Below are 13,340 nucleotides of genomic sequence, written 5' to 3'. Positions count from 1 at the left end.
GGTTGCAGGTTCGATCCCCAGTCAGGGCACATACTGAAAACAACTGATCGATGTTTCTCTCTCACATCAATGGTTCTCTCTCTCTCCCCCTCTCCCCCTCTCCCTTCTTCTGTCTCTAGAATTAAAAAAAAAAAGAACAGAAAAAGAAAACATATCCTAGGGTGAGGTTTTAAAAAAAAGAAAAGAATTTAAAATAATGACAATGTTTCAAATATTGACTCTGGCTGTCTTTGAATATTTGAACTATGAGTGACTTTTTTTTTTTTTTACTTTTCTACATTGCACAACTTTTATTTCATGATAATGTCTTACTTTTATAATGGTGGGGGTGAGTACATGAAGGGAACAGTGCCCGAGATCTGAGAACATATTCTTTAAATAACTGGATAGAAAAATATAGAGCACAGTCTTCCATTCCCTCCCCAGGAAACTTAGAGGCCAGAGCCAACCCTGGTTCTCACTGCTTTTCTTCAGCCTCACATGGAAATGGCCATCGTTTCTCCCAAAGAGTGAGTTGGTGGGAACGCAACATCACGGACTTGCCACTTCCCAATCCCCCCTTCCAACAAGTCACAGAGCAAAGCCATCAAAGAGCTCTTACTTTAAATGTCTTATTAGAAATTTTGGATCACATGTCTAAAAAAGACCTGTATGTGTGTGCATGCAAGCGTCTATCTGTCCATCTGCTTCTTCCCCCTTCCTTTAGTTTCAAGGGCAAGACAATCTCCAGGGCAATGATGCTGCAATCTGCCTCATTTATCCAATGATAAATCTAAATGGTAAATCTATTTCTCAAAATAGAATAATAATGCAAAAGAGTGAGGACGCTGGTCAGGACAACATCCAATATTAAACAATTGTGAATAACGACAGAGTCAAGTCCATCTCTCCTCTCAAACTTACCATATAATCCACGTTAATCATCTCAGATTCTTATCTGTAGTATTTTGGGCCCTATCCCTAACACTTAATTAGGCTAATTATTTCCCCTTCAAGTGCATACAATGGTCAGATAAATGTTCAAAATCCCTCACATAACACTACAGAGATATGCATCGCATATATCTTAACATAAATCTTTACAAAAAATCTTCCCACAAACATAATGAAATAAAATGTCCCAAATATTAACAATGACTGCCTTTGAATTATGGGTGATAACACTATAATTATGTTCCTAAATGTGTGGGGATCAACTAGTGATTTTTAATTTCAATACTACTACGAATACACCCAAGGGGGTTCACTATTGAAAGGAATTCTCTGAAATGTTTATAAAATTAAAAAATTTAAAGAAAATAATGATCCCCCTAATTTATGTCTTTAGTGAATTCAAGTTCTTGCATATTGTGTATGGGATTATTTTCTGAAAGGTGGTGCACTTGTGCCTTTGATATGAAAGAGCAGCCACAGCAGCAACATGGCTTCTATATGTAAGACATTGTACCTCAGGCTGATGTGTTTGCCCACTGAGCCTTCACAGCCTTCACAACAACCCCATGAAGCCGGTATGATTTACTGCCCAGCTGTCACCTTAAGATACAAGCTCCAGCAGACTGCACAGCTAATAAGAGGCATTCTTTTCTTCTTATACCAAAAAGAACCTTTGCCTAAGCTCGGCTTGGACAACCTGTAAGTAAAACAACTGCTATGAACTAACCAAACAAATGATTATCAATACAGATGCAGTAATTATACTGATGTAAGTACTGAATTACTATGTGTATTTTCAAAAAGTTAACCAGTCCCCAAATTAGAACTAGAGGAAGGAAGTTATACATGGCCTTCCAACAATAGAAACAGAAAAAAAAAATAAACCAATTAAATGGTCTGGTGGAGAAGAAAGGTATAGAAGAGCTTAAAAATAGTTTCCATCTTATTGTTGCTTTAATAATAGCAGATTTGCACGCATTCTCTTGGAAATGTCACCTAGGCAACCCGAAATACAGAAATGTTCATGAAAATGTATGTATATAAATCTATTTTTGCCATCTTTTGAACATAAATGATCACTATTGCAAGAAAGGCAATAATCAGGATACTACATGGGGGCGGGGGGGGGGGGGGCGGGAGGTAGGTACAGAAGGAAGCTTTGTAAGTAGGTACCCAGAGTAAAGCAGGATAATATGGTATAAAAGCAGGTCTCTGTCTGTATAAGTAGCCCTTACTCATTGCCTCAAGTTCGTGTCCACAAGCGATTAGAAAAGTTAAACATATTTTTTTCTATGTTCTTTAAATCTCACGTTTTTATCTCCTACACCAAAGGCAGACTAATATAAGAGAACGTAGGCTGGCAAACTTTCAAACAGGTGTGGAAAACTGCCTTAAGTCTCACTTAGTGTGACTACATGTCCCTGTTCACCTAGGGCAGTGCCTGTTTGTGCCTCTTGATTTGATGTAATTATTAAAAAATACTCCTCTTTCACTCCCAGAAGTGCCCCCGTGTGAACAATAAGTTATATGGTCACCTTATATTTAGCCAAGACATAGTTCTTGATCACTTAACAATATTCATCTACTCGGTTGAAAACTTAGATTAGTGCCCCCCAAAAATTATGAGATAGAACCCCCCATCTGCAGAACAGTATAATCTGGTTCAGAAGATAGAAATAACACCCCAAACAACAGTGAAACATTGAGAATCATCAGTGCAGCCTAGGCTCTAAGTGCCTGAGTTCAGATTAGAGACAAAGTAGGCTGTCTCCCCCTCAACTGGACACTCCATGAACACACCTGGTTAAGTCGGCTGTGCCCTTTGCGCACTCACTGGAGACCAGGCACTATGCTAAGCACGACCTCACTTCGTGCTCAAAACCACCCCAGTAGCAGAGGACTATCATTATCCTCGTTTTACAGGTGACACGACTCTCCCAACATTATACCAGAGAATCCCAATGCCTGACTCCAGGCACATGTTCTCCCCACCGTGATGTGGACACATTGCTTCCTGGTCGCCCAGCCTTACCGAAGCTGGCATAGCAATCACGTGTCATCAGAGCATCAGCTTCTCTGAGGCAGTGCAAGGAGTGCTCGAATCCTGGTGAAGGGTTGCTGAATCAGGTAGGGCCCAGGCAAGAAACAGATGGTGCTGTTTAATCCTGCTGAGGAGTCCTCCTGATGAGGCTATTGGGAAGTCCGTGGGAAAGGGTTTAGGAAAGCCATGAAGGATCATGCAGGACGAAGGCGGCAGGAAGTCATCACCGTCCCTAGGCCTGCGTGGGCCTGGGGAGGGAGCAGCTAAAGGAGCCCAAAGAGGGTGGCTGTGAGGAGAGGACATCTGGCAGGAGTGTGACCTTTGCACACAAGGATGAAGCCATTCTGCCACATGCGACCCGGCAGGAGGGAATGGGAAAATAAACACCCTGGCTCCTCCCACTCTCCCAACGGAGGGCTGGACCCACCTGTGGCCGAATTAGACCAGAAATCAAAAGACAAAGATGGCCATTGATGCCGATGGGAGAGATCAACCTCTCAGGGCACCCAGCCAGGTAGATAAGGAAGAGAGAGGACATGGGGGAGCCAATAAGAGATGTCCAGCCTGCTTGCTGCTCCAAGTGAGGCAGAGTCACTGTCCTGGTCGCTGCCTGGAGGTCAGGAAGGTAAGCGAGACGTTGTCATGCTCAGCACATATGCAGGCCCAGGGCCAGTGCACGGGCAATGACCTGTGCGGTTGGTTACGCAGGCCCTATGCTCGGAAGGCACCACACGTAGTCTGTGCTCTGCTGAACCATTTAGAAATCCTGAATAATTGTTTTACCAAGGGCTCCACATTTTCATTTTGCATTGGGCCTCGCAAATTATGCAGCCATCTTGTGCAAGGCAAACTGTTTTCTGCAGCTCGTGTGGCTGAATTCTGTGAATATCACAGTATTCCAGGTATAGTATTCAAAGCCAACTGATCCAGAGTTAATATTAACCAGAGTGACAGTGATGCAGCAGGATATATAACATAATAAAATGGCGAGACATTTTAATCTTTTTTTTCTTTCCTTTTTCTCCTTTGAAGTCAAACTGCAAAGTGGCTGGGAAACCAGAATTAGCTGCCCCTGGAGAGAAATGCACCTTCATCACAAGCGCCTCTCCGTTGCACAGAGGGAACGGATTTTGGCTCTGACCAAGTTAATGTGATCAATGCAGACAACCAAACAGAATAATTTATGCCCTGGGTGGATTTTCTTGATGTACCCATTTGATGGGCCATAGCCATCAAATTAGCCAGGTAATTGCCAAAGCTACCCTTGGCCCTGCCTCTTGTGCCCCGTGAACATAGGCCCCAGACTGGGACTCGGTATTGAAAACACAAGCACAAAAGGCTCCCCGATGGGCCAGCGACATTTATGAACCATGTTTCTAAGCCAATGCTTTCGGAAAGCCTAGAAACCTGAGCCTGTACTGCTTCTGCCTTTCTTTCCCGAAAGTCTCCAACGTCTAGCCTTCCACTGAGTAATTCCAGTCTTAATAGAAGCTGGGAGAGTCTCAGGTGAGAAGCCAGAGCAGGGCCAGCAGCTGCCCTTTCTCCCATTCATTTCCTCCCAGGCCACAGCGCAAAGCAAAGCACAGGAGGCTTCCAGCCTAGACAGGGGTCACACTGGTTTTTTGACTCATCCCTTCACCTCAGAAATAAGGGGGGGTAGGTTATATGTGTTTTGTTTGCTTTGTTGTTGAAAGTCAGAAAAAAAATTTCGATGGATCAAATCGAAAGTATTTACAAAAACTCCGCTGTGCCAAAGAACCTAGAATCCAGGTGGTGAATCAAGTCTAGGGGCTTCCGGACAGAATGAGAGGACGAAGGGCTGCAGTGTACAATGCTCAGCCCCATAGCAGGGTGAATGGTGCCCCCACTCCTCCCAAGAAGGTATGTCTGCATCCTAAACCCTGGAACAGGCGAATGCAACCTGGACAAAGGGTCTCGGCAGATGCAATTAAGGATTGGGAAATAAGATCCACCTGGATTATCCAGATGAGCCCTACAGCCAATGACCGGGTACCATGAAGAGACTCACAGAGCAGAGAAGGCCACATGACCACGGAGGCAGAGATGGGAGTGATGCAGCCTGGAGCCCAGAGTGCGGACAGCCGCCCGAAGCTGGAAGAGGCAGGCAGGCTTCTCCCCCAGAGCCTCTGGAGGAAGCGTCGCCCTGCTGATACCTTGATTTCAGACCTCGGGCCTCCAGATCAGTGAGAAAATAAAATTCTGCTATTTTAAGCCGTCGGTTTGTTGTAATTTGTCACCGTGGCCACAGGAAATGAAGACAAGCCCTCAGCCACATCTCTCACCCATGGCCTCAGCACAACCGCCTAGAATGGAAAATATGAGGCCGCCCAAAGCAGCCCAACCCGTTTCACAGCGGGCCGAGTTCTGGCCCCAGAATAGGTCTTGTCCCCAATGCAGTGCTTCATGTGTGTGGAGGCCACAATAATCTGGCTCCCACGGAGCTTTTTCTAGCTAGAGAGCCCCTCGGTCGAGCCTCCAGGGAGGTGGGCTCCGTCCCCCACGCTGGCCACTGCTTGCTGCATCCCCTGCAGCCAGGAAAGGACAGAGGGGACTACCATCTCTCTGAAGGCTCTTCGAGCGCAGCCCAGCGTCTCACTCATGTCTAAGCAGCCAGGTTACACTGGCAACTCCTTTGGAACTTTCAACTTAAAGCAAAACAAAACCTACATCTTTTTCACATGAGTTTCAAGCACACCCCTATGAAATACGTGTGACTTAGCAAAAAAAAAAAAAAAAAAAAAGGAAATTCTGAGCAGTCACTTATACATTTTGATAGCCAAGCTAAGTTAGTACAAATCAGATTATTCCCAAAGAATCAAAACACACAGGTTTAGGGGAATCCTAACATTTCAGATCCTACTAAACATACAAAAAAAGAATGTTCCTGGGTTCAAGTCCCAGCTCCACAACCTGCTAGCTGCTCACCTTGGTTAGGTCAGATAACCCCTTGATGCTTCAGTTCCAGTATGTGGAAATGTCATCATCATGCCCCATAGTGGGTTCTCTCTGCTGGCCCCCCCACACCCGCCCTCCTGCCTCCTCCCCGCTGCCCTGGGGCCTGAGAGGCTGCTCTCTTTGTACCAGGCAGTCCCTCCCACAAGCGTTCTTGCCCTCTGGCTTCTTGTTGGTTTGACCAATTGGGAGGCAGCAGCACGAGACCAGAGGTGGGAGAAAGAGTGGTCGGAGACTCATTCCCCTGGTGCCTCCCTGACAGGGCACAATTTGGCAGTAGCCGTAAAGAGCAATTCCGGAAACTGCCCTCTCCAGCCGCCGTTCTGGGGCTGGGGGCGTAGAGGCTTGCATGGATTGCTAGCCGCTCTCGCTGATTCTCCTTAGCCTTGCCCACATCTTGGTGGATGGTGCCTTCATCAAACCTTCTTCAGTTATACCCTTTGAGCGTGTCATCTGCCTCCTCAGGGAACCCCGACTGGTGAACCCTTCAGAGGGTTTATCAGAATTGATTGGATTAGTACTCAGTATTTAGAACACTGACTCATTCAGAGAAAGTGCATAAACGCATTTGCAATCATTATTAGCAACAGCTGTCCACTAGTCTAAAGAATCCTTGGCCATGAGATAGCCCAGGGCCATATTTATCTTTCCTCCCCAAGTCCAATACCATTTGGTGTGGTGATAATATATATATACTAAGGGCCCGGTGCACGAAATTCGTGCACTGGTGTGTGTGTGTGTGTGTGTGTGTGTGTGTGTGTGTGTGTGTGTTGCGGGGGGGAGTGTCCCTCAGCCTAGCCTGCCCCCTCTCACACACTGGGAAGCCCTCAGGCATTGACCCCCATCACCCTCCAATCACAGGATCGGCCCCTTGCCCAGGCCTGACGCCTCTGGCCTAGGCGTCCGGCCTGGGCAGCGGGGACCCACAGCTGCAGTGGCCCCGCGATCGTGGGCTTCGCTTTAGGCCCAGGCAAGGGACCCCTAGCTCCCGGGACTGCCAGCTTCGACCGTGCCCAGCTCCCATCGCTGGCTCCACCCCTACTTCCTGCTATCACTGGCCAGGGCGGCAAAGGCACCTGATTCTCCGATCATGGCTGGGGGGCAGGGCAAAGGCGGCCCCAGGGCCGCCTTTGCCCTGCCCCCCAGCTCTTAGCTACCCCCTGGGTTTCCAATCACTGTCAGTGGCAGGGGGCTTCTTCCTGCTTTCCCTTTCACCTCCCTGCATTGTGCCTACGTATGCAAATTAACCGCCATCTTGTTGGCAGTTAACTGCCAATCTTAGTTGGCAGTTAATTTGCATATAGCCCTGATTAGCCAATGAAAAGGGTATCGTCGTACGCCAATTACCATTTTTCTCTTTTATTAGTATAGATGTATATATGTATATATGTGTGTGTGTGTGTGTGTGTGTGTGTGTGTGTGTGTCCTCAGTTGTATGGATGTGGAGAAAACTATTAGGTTCTCTTTCATCTGGATAATTAAAATAACCCCCTAACTCCTCTTCTGCCTTCCTCCTCTCCCCTTTCTCTCGAACGTCAGGATCCTTCTGATCAGGCCATTGCCACATTCAACAAATATTCAATAGCTACTCACAGCTCTCTGAATGAAATTCAAACTCTGCCACTATCCCTCACAATTCAATCCCGATAGAATGTATTCAACATTTCACACCCACTAGGATGGCTATTATTTTAAAAATTGAAAATAACATGTGTTGTAAAAGATGTGGAAAAAATTGAATCCTTGTCTTTTGCTGGTGGGTTTGTAAAATGGTGCAGTAGCAACAGAAAACAGTGTGGCAGTTCCTCAAAAAATGAAGCATACGCTGTAACAATTCTCCTTCTGGATACATACCCTAAAGAATTGCAAGCAGAGACTCGAACTTATACTTGTACATCCATGTTCACAATAGCCAAAAGGTGGAAGCAATTCATGTGCCCATGGACAGATGATTGGATAAAAAAAAAATAGGGTAATATACAGGCGGTGGAATGTTATTCAACTTTACAAAGGAAGGAAATTCTGCCCTATGCTGGGATATGAGTGAACCTTGAAGACATTCGTGGAATGAGCCAGTCACAAAAGGACAAATCCTGTGTGATTTCACTTATGTAATAACATACCTGGACTAGGCAAATTCATAGGGACGGAATAGAATGGACGGTGGTTGCCAGGCTGGGAGGCAGGGGAGATGGATGGTTTTGCATAATGGGGATGGAGCTTCAGTTCGGAAAGATGAAGACATTCTGGAGATGGGTGGTGACAACCGCACAACGATGTGAATGTACTTATTGCACTAAATGCCACAGCTAACTGGTATGATTGAAATGGGAAATGTATGTTGTGTGTATTTAATCACAGTAAAAACAAACAACATATTCAAGAAATATGTATTGCTTGACTGTCGCACAAAGCACTGTCCTAGGGATCCGTCAGTAAACAAACTAGAAGGTCATTGTCCCCCCTGAGAGGGCTCTGCCCCTGCACTTCCCACATCGCCCTCATTCCAGTCAACCCGTCCCCTAACTGTGTCTTGCACTTTCACGCTGGAATATAAATTCCTTAAAGATAGAGACTAGTTCTTATGCATCCTATATCCCCAGAGCTGAACATGATATTGAGCATGTGGAAACTGCTCAAAAATATCGACTGAATAAGTGAGTAACAACCCAGCCAAAGAAGTCTGCATCTTCTTTTTTTCTCATATCATCTAGCCAGTCGGTACTTAACATTTCTTGAAGTTAGTCTGCTACATTTTCAGAAATAAAAGAACAGAGCTTCATGCAAAGCTCACTTTAAATTCTTCTGTTCACAAATAATTCTACTAAGTACATAAACTGTGGGTTTCCAATCAGAACTCCACTGTTTGCTATCCCTGTGTCCCTGGGCAAGCCCCAATGCGTGACCCTAAACCTGCTTCCCTCATCTAGGAAGTGAGGGTGCAACAGTACTACGGTGGAGGTCTGCTGCTTTGCAATCCAAAACCCATTAGCCCTTCTCCCGGTGACAGCTCAGGAGACCTGTGACCAAGCCCACACCTTATTAACGTGTGCAACCCCAGCCACAGTAACAGGCCTGGGACCCAATCAAAGCCAGTGGCCACAGCCAGTCACTGTGAGCAATACTAGCATAGAGGCTCCCTCTTTCTGGCTGGATTTAAAACCCAGACTATGTAAGGCCTGGAGCTCTTACAGCCATCCTAACATAAAATGGGACCTAAACATGATGACAACTGCAGAAAGCAAACTGAGAAACGTGGGAGAGAAATCAAGTCCTGGTCATGAGGCCAGAGTCCTGGATTCAGCCACACTTCAGGTATGGCTGAACTAAGGAATTATCACAGCCAAAATAATGTTCCTTTTTTTTTTTTTAACTTGACATAGTTTGACAGTTGCAACAGAACTGAGTCCTAATTAAAATAAATATCTCCTGAAAAATATCACAAAGATTAAATGAGATCTTCATGTACATACATATTGCACACCTGATCAATGGAAGCTACTAATGGCAACTGTGGTGATAGTTCATTGTCGTGGGAGAAATTTCTTGGCTTCTTCTAGGGATCACTTTCAACTCACCTGCTCTGTCCTGGAATTTGATCTTCATGGATACTCTCTATCACGGCGACAGAGATAGATATGATGGTGAGGACAAAGCTTGTCTGCCACCACTTCCTAACCCACACCCTGACAGACATCACTAATTGACCACAGCACTCCTTCCTACTGAGTCTTGGATTCACATTCAACCCAGCTCTCCAGGCAGCCACTACCAATCCATCAAAGATGACAAGCAAAATGCAACCAATTGTCTCAGCTCCAGGACGGCAGATGGCGGTTTTTCTAGAAAGAACAGGGCAGGATTTGACACATGGTCTCTATCACATATTCTTCTTCGTGTTTTGATTTGTTTACAGCCCTTTAAACATGTAAAACACATTTTTGCTCTCTTAGGTGGATACAACTCCCTGCCCGGGAGCCTTGACCAGACTCGGAGGCTTTCCCATAGCACCAATAGCACCGGGCACTGGTTTCTCTCCCTCTGTAGGGCTCCTGGGCGCCCAGTAACAGGGCGCTAGGAAATGCTGCCTCAGTCAGAGGTGCTCCCACAGAACACACTTCACTGCCCGAAAACTAACAGAGGACTTTGAGGATGGGGGGTTCCTGTTCTCCTTGTACCGATGCCAGGGCAAGCTGAAGTCCACACTCCGGGGGAGCCACAGCCCAGGGAAGAGAACAAAGCCCATGCACATGTGACCTTCACCTCTACCTCCAGACCAAATCACTGAACCAACTCCCCTCACAGGCCTGGGCCCCCAGCCCCCGCCACCAAACCTGAGATCCTGACCTTTTGATGAGGGAAGGAAAGAGTCAGATCGCTACATTTCCCCATTGTTAGTCTGACCCCTTACACTTCAGAAAATACCTCTGAAATGGTTCCAAGACAGTATGTCACATGTCTTTTGCCTCCTTAATCTTGCCCGGTTTTTATTGTGGAGCAGTAGATGTAAAAATTGGCTTAGTCCTCCCCTCTGTTATTCTCCATGTTTGTTTCTGCCTTTAGGGAAAAGAACTGAGATTTGCCTGACTGGTGTTCATTTATTCATTCAACAAACATTTACCAACATTCACAAGCCATCTCTCAAGGCACTTAGATGGGAAAGACTGATACTCGATGATGATGTGAGAGGTGCGTGCAGGGTGACGTGCCAGCATGAAGCAGGGGCAGCTGGGGTGGGGGGTGCCGAGAGCTCTGCGGGGAGGCAGTGTCCCTGGAGTCCAGTAGGAAGAATGCGTAGGAGCTGACCACACAAGGAAGGGTGGGAGGGTGACGGGTGCTGAGACTTGGTAGCTTGGGCCAGGGCTACCACGGGGAGGCGTGGGAGATGAGGCTGGTGAGGAGACAGGGTGGGGCCATGAAATCCCATGGAGTCCGAACACTATCCTGAAAGCCACAGAAAACCTCCGAAGGACGTTAAGCAGAATGGCAGGCTTAGATTTTTATTTTCAAAACAAGTGTTCTAGTTGCAGCTTAGAGACTAGGCAAGGAGCCCAGTGTGAAAGCAGTTGGAGCAATTCAGGCAAGAGGTTACGAGGTCATGAACCAAACTGGTGACAACAACAAAAAAGAGCTCACATGTGTGCAGCACTTAATAATGACGAAGCACTGTGAGAAGTACTTTCTGCGCATTAACTCCTTTTATCTTTATATCAGCCTCATGCCACAGATCAGGAAACAGAACGGTAAGGTAAGGAGCCCGGGGTCTGGGAGCTATTCGTGTCCCAACTCAAATCCAGCAGTCTGGCTGCAGTCCCCTCCTCCCAGCCCACTCCCCTGGCACATGCCTAAGCGTATTTAGGACGGGGCCCTGAGTGGCTGGAATGAGGGAGACTCCAGGCAACTTCCAGGTGTCTGTCATGGGCACCTGAACATTTGGGTTCCAGCTTCCTGAAGAAGCCCGCCCTTCCCCAAGTCTGCGTTGAGCTCCCCATGGTGTCCCCCCTACACCCATACTCCCGCCTTCAGACCACACCCTCTTCTCCCCTGCAATCCTTGCACCCTGCATTTCCCCCTAAAACACAGGCTTCCTTCTGTTGGAGTGAAAAACACAAGCATCGCCCTGGGATGGTCTGAGGAACCCCATCAGAGAACCCTGCTCTTGGCACTCTAGCTCTTCAAGTCTGTTATTTTCAAATCAGACAGAACCGGGAAACTCTGAGCAAGCTGGTGTGGCTTCCTCCTCCGCGAGCAAGACCCTGGCAGCCCTGCTCCTGGGTTTCACACTGCTGTCCCATGAACAATGTGTCCCACCCTTCGAGGCCAGCGGTGCACACACTGGGCCCGCCTGGCCTGCAGCCTCAGGCCGACCCACGGGAAGAACGTGTTCCTGGAGGGAGATCTTTAGAGAGCCAACTGGCTTTCTTTCTCCGCCATGCAAGTTACAGCGAGCATCTGCAGCAAGAAACTTGTGTATTTCCTGCGGGCAGGGAGACCTCCTGCCCCTCCCGGCCGATACAACCCCCTTTGCACATCCTGCCTCTCTGAAGCTAAAAATAAATCGGTATGCGCTGAAAACTACTCAGACACTTCTCCCCAGCACACCCCTTCCCGAGTCCCCGAGGGCCCGAGACGCAAATCCTTCAGGTCCGGAGTCCAAAACACCGACCACTGCCTCCTCTGTGTTCAACTCGCGCCTTTCGCTCGCTCCCAAGGTCCCCTTCCCAGGCCTCCACCCCTCCCACACGCCTTCTGGGGCGGCTCAGGGCCGACGACGAAGGTCCCGGAAGGAAGCAGCGAGTGTCCTCGACCTCGACCCCAACCCGAGTCCGGGAGGGATGCTCCAGAAGGCCCCCCGCCTCCCCCGCCGGCCACCAGGCGCACGAACGCCCCCTTCCGACCCAGCGCGCCCCCATCCTGCCTGCCCCGCGCGCCTCTGCGTGTCCCTCGCCAAAGTTGCTCTTTCCCTTTCTGCCATCCACCTTCAGGGTCTTGGGTTTTGTTTTCTTTTCTCTCAAAAGCATTGACAGGTTGAACTGAATCAGGGCTGGGCTGCGGGGACAGGTCCCCAGGACTGCGCGCTCTTTGTGCCCACCCGTGCGCCCGCCGCGCCCCTAGTGCGCCCGTCCCCGCCGCAGCCGCTCCCGGCGCCCCCGCGCCCCCCAACCTCCCCGCATACCCGCTCCGGCTCCGGAGAAGCGGAGAAGCGGAGGGCAGGCGCTGCGACTCACCGCCCTGGCTGCTCCTGGCGTCTGTGTCGCCGCGGGCGAGGCAGCGGCAGAGGCGGCGGCGGCAGCGCCTTCCCTCCGCCCGCCCCCCTGGACAGCACCGACGCCTGCCGCGCCCCCTCCCCAGCTCCCTCCTCCCCACTGCGCCCGCAGGTAGCCTCCCCCAAGGTACAGAGAAGCCAAGCTGAATTGTGGGGTTTGCAGGTGCAGTCGGTGCCCCCACCGTGCCCCGGTGCAGCCTCCGGGTTGTACCCCCGTCCTAGCCCACCGCCCAGGTTTCTGGCTGCACTGGCACTGTCCCAGAGGTGTCACGTGGTCGTGGGGAGGTCAGCACCTTCTAGGCTCCAATGGGGGGGGGGGGGTGCTGTAGTCCCTGCTGGTTGCAGTGAAGTTCAAGGGGGCCTTGGAAGGACATGCTCCCAAGTGCCACTGTTTTCTCTAGTCAGAGCCTTGTGAGCCGTCCGGGGCGGCTTAAGGACATCTGAGGAGGCCGGTGTCCACTCCAGGATGTCACCAATCTTCCATCTCCACGGGAGATATGCGAAGTAACTGTCAATTCATTCAACCAATACTGATTGAGTGGCTGCCAGCACATGTTTTTGTCTTGCTGCGTCCGCCACTCATGACCTGTCAAAAAGCCACTGTAACTCCTTGTGTTTGTCAGCCCC

The 13,340-nt window shown here is 48.8% G+C and overlaps 1 protein-coding gene across 5 annotated transcripts in view; it reads right to left on the bottom strand.

Moving 5' to 3' along the window:
• The window catches only part of NCALD (neurocalcin delta), a 300,236-nt gene extending 287,517 nt beyond the window's left edge, over positions 1–12,719 (bottom strand). The window contains exon 1 of one of the 5 annotated variants that reach the window (XM_059672040.1): positions 12,676–12,719. The gene's annotated coding sequence lies outside the window, so the exon portion shown is untranslated. Of the gene's footprint in view, positions 1–2,965; positions 3,183–12,623; positions 12,642–12,675 lie in introns of those variants that run through there. The other 4 variants (XM_059672031.1, XM_059672036.1, XM_059672033.1 and 1 more) reach the window with 4 other exon arrangements.
• Between the last annotated feature and the right edge of the window lie 621 nt (positions 12,720–13,340).

The sequence above is a fragment of the Myotis daubentonii genome, chromosome 17, assembly GCF_963259705.1.
Source record: "Myotis daubentonii chromosome 17, mMyoDau2.1, whole genome shotgun sequence".
Lineage (NCBI taxonomy): Eukaryota > Metazoa > Chordata > Mammalia > Chiroptera > Vespertilionidae > Myotis > Myotis daubentonii.
Note: the sequence above shows the minus strand (reverse complement) of the source record. Positions and strands in the feature narration are given on the sequence as shown.